At 43.7% G+C, this 5765-nt stretch overlaps 2 pseudogenes; one reads left to right on the top strand and one right to left on the bottom strand.

Annotated features, from left to right (window-relative positions):
- Nucleotides 1-648: 648 nt before the first annotated feature.
- Nucleotides 649-1128, top strand: LOC102897198 (annotated as a pseudogene).
- A 550-nt stretch (nucleotides 1129-1678) lies between these two features.
- Nucleotides 1679-3742, bottom strand: LOC102896956 (annotated as a pseudogene).
- Between the last annotated feature and the right edge of the window lie 2023 nt (nucleotides 3743-5765).

Genomic DNA, 5765 nt, shown 5'->3' with positions numbered 1-5765 from the left:
ATCCTGATTTTGTTGGTGGCAGCAATGTTCCCAGCTGAAATCTCTATAGTCTGGCCGTCCCTTACAACTGGACATAGGCTAGTGACTACGTTCTGGCCAAAGAACTCAAAGAAGACAATTGGTAGTATTTGGGGGGCGGTGCTTAAAAAGAACCTACTCCTCTGGGACAAAGTTTTCTTTTCCTCTTTTACTCCTTCCTCCCGTTGCCAGCCTGGAACAGACATGTAATGGCTGGAGCTTCTGTGGCCATCGTAACTCATGAGGTGACCTTTAAAAGGGAAACCACAAAAAAATAAACAAATAAAATGGAAGCACACCCTGAGGCTGGGTAGAACAGATAGCTACAATATGCCCCTGATGAGAGTATGGAAACATCTCATCAACTCTAAGACTGCCTATTTCTGGACTTGTTTTACAGAAGAGAGAAATGCATCTACATTTTGTTTAAGCTTCTTTTTTTTTTATATAGTTTTTTAATTATACACAGCTAAACGTAAACACAACTGATATGGGAGGCCATTGCACTAATCCAAGTGAGAGAGGATGGTGGCCTGGACCAGAGCGGTAGCAAAGGAGGTCAGATTCTGGATATTTTTTGGAAAGTAGAGCCTATAGGCAATTTAGATACAGAGTGAAAGAATCCAGGAAATGAGGATTTTAATTTTGGGATTAGATGTAGCAATAAATACTACAATTTTGTACAGATTAGAGGCTGGAGAAGGCGTTACTGCTATTCCTACCATTGAATTTAATGTTGAGATGGTAACATATGAGAACCTTAAATGCTAGGTCTGGGATTTAGCGGGACAGCCAAGTATCGGGTCGTACTGGAGATGTTACTATTGAAGCACAGGTGCAGTCATTTATGTAGTAGACAGTTGTGACTGAGACTGAACTGGCATTTCTAAATCAGAGTGAATTGCCATGTTGGAGGAAGAAGAACCGAGAAAAGTCATTTCTGTGGTGTTTGCAAATAAGGAGGACATGGAACAGGACACTGCTCCCTCAGAGATGGCGCATTCACTTGGGTTACTTGTCTTGAAGGACGGAAAATGGCAAATACTCAAAACTTCAGCAACCAAAGGCACCGGCCTTGAGGAGACAACGAAATGGTTAATGGAAGGTTAAAGAGCAGACAGCGATTCAGTCACTTCTGCTCCTCTGAAATGAAGACTGCATTACATATCCTTTTGGAAATAGTTGTGTGCTTCACATGACTGAATGTTAGAACTGCATATGATTGTTAGCATATACAGAACTGACTGCAACATTTGTATGAAATATAAAAAATAAGTATTTGGTTGGAAGGGTAACTCATCATGGTTGAATCAACTGAATGTCTGGTCTTTGTAATGTTAAATATTCCTTGCTTTCTTGTGCTAAGGTGTGTATTCTATATTCCATTTATGTGGAATTCTTATTCAAATATAGCCCTATTAAAGAATGTACTCTTATTGAGGAAAAAACCCTTCTATTTTCAAATTGGTACTTGCAGCTTGTTTGGATAAACACAAATAAATACCTTAACTGAGATTTTCCCCCCCTAAAATGAATTAAGTGTTTCCAAAAATTAGACTCCATAGAGCAGGCTAGGTCTTCATTTGCTTAATGACCACTTTATTTAAGCTGTTTGATTTTTTGTTTATTTATTTGTTTTTTGACAGATTCTGCCTCAGGTTTATTTGTACAAATAGCACGGGAGAACACCAGCCCAATACAGTCCTTCTATCCTCGTGTCAGCAGACAGAGACTTCTGCTCTGGAGCCTTTGTAGGGGCCTGGGCACTTTGGGGAGCTGGTGCCTGAGCCTGAGCTGGAGGTGGAGCTGCATCCACAGCCTGAGACTTGGTTTGAGTTGTGGCTTTGGCCTTGGACTTTGACCAGCAGAGCCTGAGACCTTTGGCAATAACTACATGAGCACATTTCTCAAGCTTGGGGTGAGCCCTGTAAGCAAGTCTACTGAGCTTGCAGCTGCCGCCCTTTGGGATCTTGGGCTTGACCTCCCTGGGCTTTATGAGGGCCTTGATAGCCTCAGCACATGCACTCTTGGCCTTGGCATTGTTGGCTTGTATCTTTATCAGCCCCTTCTTGTTGTGCTTCTTTGCAAAATGCAAGTTCCTAGGAACTTGGGGTCCACCCCCTTAAGAGAGTCATATCTTTGCGATTGAGGTTTCTTGATGCCATTTCTGTGCCATTTTAAGGACTGGCTGTGCATGGTGTGGTTCTTGGACTTGGCCAAGATAGGTTGTAATGTCTTTCTCTTATGGATGTGTGGAATCTTGGATTCTGATAGATTGGCTACCCAACTGCTAGCAAAGTAGGAACAGGGCTCAAAATGATACTTCAGAAGCTTGACTCATAAAGTACACCTGAAAATGCCAACACAGACAACCTAACAACTCTTTAAATAAAATTATGCTAATTGAAATAGACACCGTACATTCAAAATAATGCCTATAAATTTATTTGTCCATACTAGTAGAGGTAGTATGAACAATCCTAAATGGTTATATCTGATGAATTCACAGCACATTTAAAAAAAAAAAGTTTATACTGAAGGAAATAAAGAAAGATCTATATAAAAAAAGAGGCCAGGGCAGTGGCGGATTGGTCTTGTTAGAAGCAGGGAGGGACACAGTAGAATGGGAAGGAAGGCAGAGAGCATGGGGCATAGATTGGTGGGAAATGAGGGAGCTTCTGTCCTACTGCTTCTGTTTTCTCAATCAATTCTGAGGCCAGGTCATCAGCTGAGACTGAAGGAATAAAAGTAGAGGGTGGAAATGAAGAGATTTGAAGGAAGAGAGACAAGTGTGAAGTTGTCGTTTGAGAGAGTAAAATTGCTGGGCAGTAACAGCGAACATCCGTTTGAAATCTGTGCAGTTAAGAAAGTGGTGTGCCCTTTGTAATCCGATCCGGTGGCACTGCTGGGTTTGAGTGGGTTTTGCCAGACAAGTACTGAGTATGCAGGGATGTTTGCAAGACAGGGATCAGAACAATGGATCAGGAATCAATACTGGATAAAGTGGGAAGTAAACACGCAAGGTGGGTGATGTGATTAAAAAGTTGACGGTGCTCGAAAAGATTGTAAAATTGCGAGAGCGTGGGCACTTGAGAAGCTAAGCAGAAGGATGGAAGGCGATGGTGGTTAGAGGGTGTGATTGCTTAAATGAGTGGTTCCAGTGAGAGAGGTGACGAGTCACCAGAAAGAGAAACGATGAAGAAGCACAAGTTATTGGATGAAGGTCAAGGTATTAAATAAAATATATGATAAATACACAAAAATTGTTCCCAAATTCCTATAATTAATAGATTTATTAACTAGTTTGCATAAAGATACCATTCATCAGCATAAAAACACCTTAAATTAAAAGGTGTTTTTTGAAGGGACATTTACGTGACTTCAAAGAACCAAGCTACCCAAATATCTAAGTTTTTGTTGGGTGAAAATATAAAGATTTTTTTCCATGTAAAACTTTTTTGAATTTTGACATCTTTTTTTTTTTTTTTTTTACCTCCTGTGAGTTTTTTGTTTAAGGCAACTGTGTCCTTTAGTGACGTCTTTTAAAAACTGACCTGCTTTTCCCTCTCTAAAATTCTTCATGTCATAACTTGTTTCTTCTAAGGCGGACCTTGCCCTCTTGTACTTTCCTCGCAATTTTTCATTGTTTTTCTTTTTATAACTTTTATTCCCATACTTACTTTTTTTCTTTTTTTTTGAGTTGCCTAGTTCCTTCTTGCTCCATCTCCCTGTTAGAACCTCGCTGTTGCTCAGATTGCTGTCCTTGGGAGAAAGAATTGGGAGGTTTCCTAATACGTTTTGTGGGAGAAGTCTCCAGAGCTCCCGCAGGCCTTGTAAGCCCGGAGGATCTTGCACATTAGGAGGCCAGCCTCAGGTACAGGACAGATTTGTTAAACGTGGTCTCTGAACTAGTCCTTCTTCATAAACTCAAAAATTATTCACTGGGAGCCTCTTCCGGCTACTTAGTGTGCTAGTTCACGTTAACGGGCAATGACTGATTGGCTCAATTCTCGCAGGGGCGTGGAAATTCCTAAAATGTTCGTGTTAAGCTAACTAAATTTCTGATTCATGCAAAAATGTGAAAGAAATGGTTAACACTCTATTTAGGATTTTCTGCGACAGAACTGAGAGGCTTCCTTTTGGGGGAGTGCCCAAAGTAGTGTTTCCATCCCTGAAAAAGTGGGCCGGGGTGACACAGAATTGCGAAGTAGAATTTGTGCACATGCACATGTGAGTTTGCATGTGTGTGTGGATGCGTGTGACACTTCCTATCTGATCTATAACTCTCTCCAGCTTATGATCCATGTGTCTCTTCACTGGTTTCAGATCGGGAATCGGAGATACTCATGTATAAATTTTGGTTCAACTATATTATTCATAAATTCTAAATTCTTGGTCTCAAGATTCTATTCCCTAATTTCCCATAGAAAAATTTTTTAGCTACCCAACTTTATAAAGGTTTTCAGGAACACAGTGATAAGATGATGGCAGCCCCTGATTCCTGGTTCTTCCTTTAATGGGGTTGTCAGTTACTCAGAGTGTACCGTGGAGAGTGTAGGGAGCCAGAGACAACAGGCACCAGAAATTGAGGTTTCGTGTTCTTGGTGTGGCCTGGGCTAAATGAGTTATATCTTATCCTTCAGTCACCATGCAAGTTATGAGGAAAAGGGCCCTGGCTGGGTGACGACTGTGCAGTGGTTAGTATAGTGGGCTTGGGGATCAAACGGGTCCGTGCGGCTCCCAACCTAGTAGCTCTGTGACCTTGCGGCAAGTCGCTTAAGCCTCAGGTGGTACAGCTTCTCTATATGGCAATAAATTAATCTTACTGAAAGACTGGCTGATGAGAGCAGCCCTGTCGGTGCATCTCCCATCCCCATCAGCGGATCTGTATTTGACGTAGCCTTTCAGGTCCGGGAGCTTCCCTTGGACGGAAGGGAGGCAGAGATGAAGTGGGTGTGTAAGGGCTCTTTCCCCTTCGTATCTGCTAGCGGCATATCACCTCCCTGGGTCTGCTCTGTATCCCCTCCCCCTCTCCACCCCCATCCTGTCTCTCTGGTCACTACCGTCGATGAGCAGTTAGCTGTGGGGCGAGGGCGAGCGAGAAGAAAGCTGTGTTTCTCTTCCAGGAGTCGGGGCGACGAGCCTGGCGCTATGGGGCGTGTTGAATTCTAATTTACACCGCTTGCTCTGTCATCATGTCAGCAAAGCCTTGAATCTATATCCTAGTACCTTTTGTCGGCCTTTGGCGAACAGCTCGGGATGAACAGAAGGTGAATCGAGTTACCGAAATGAAAATATATATATATGTCTATATGGTAAAAGAAGTCGTGCTCCTTCCTGCCCGTGACTGTTTACGAGAGGGAAGTCAGCGGGGCCCCCAAGAGGTCGCTGGTGGCGCAGGAACTGAGGCCAGATTGTTGAGAAAGGGGGGAGGAAAAAAACACCCAGAAACTTTCTTCCTTGTTGCGATTCATCGCCGCGCCCCCCGCCCCTCCCCAGGCAGAGGCAGTAACGTGACACTCGAGAGAAACCCGGAGACCCGGGAGGAGAGAGGGAGGGAAGAGGGAGGAGAAAGGGCTGCGGAGAGCCGGAGGGAGAAAGGGGAGGAGAAGGAGGAAAACCCCTGTCAAGGAGGTGGAGCGAGGGGCTGGTGTCCGCCTCCCGTTCCTCCCTGCCGTTTTTTTAGAGGAGCCTGAACCGGGACAAAACACGCCGAGACCGACAGACACAAAGCCGGGGGGTCCACG

The sequence above is a fragment of the Pteropus alecto genome, unplaced genomic scaffold (genome assembly GCF_000325575.1).
Source record: "Pteropus alecto unplaced genomic scaffold, ASM32557v1 scaffold185, whole genome shotgun sequence".
Lineage (NCBI taxonomy): Eukaryota > Metazoa > Chordata > Mammalia > Chiroptera > Pteropodidae > Pteropus > Pteropus alecto.
Note: the sequence above shows the minus strand (reverse complement) of the source record. Positions and strands in the feature narration are given on the sequence as shown.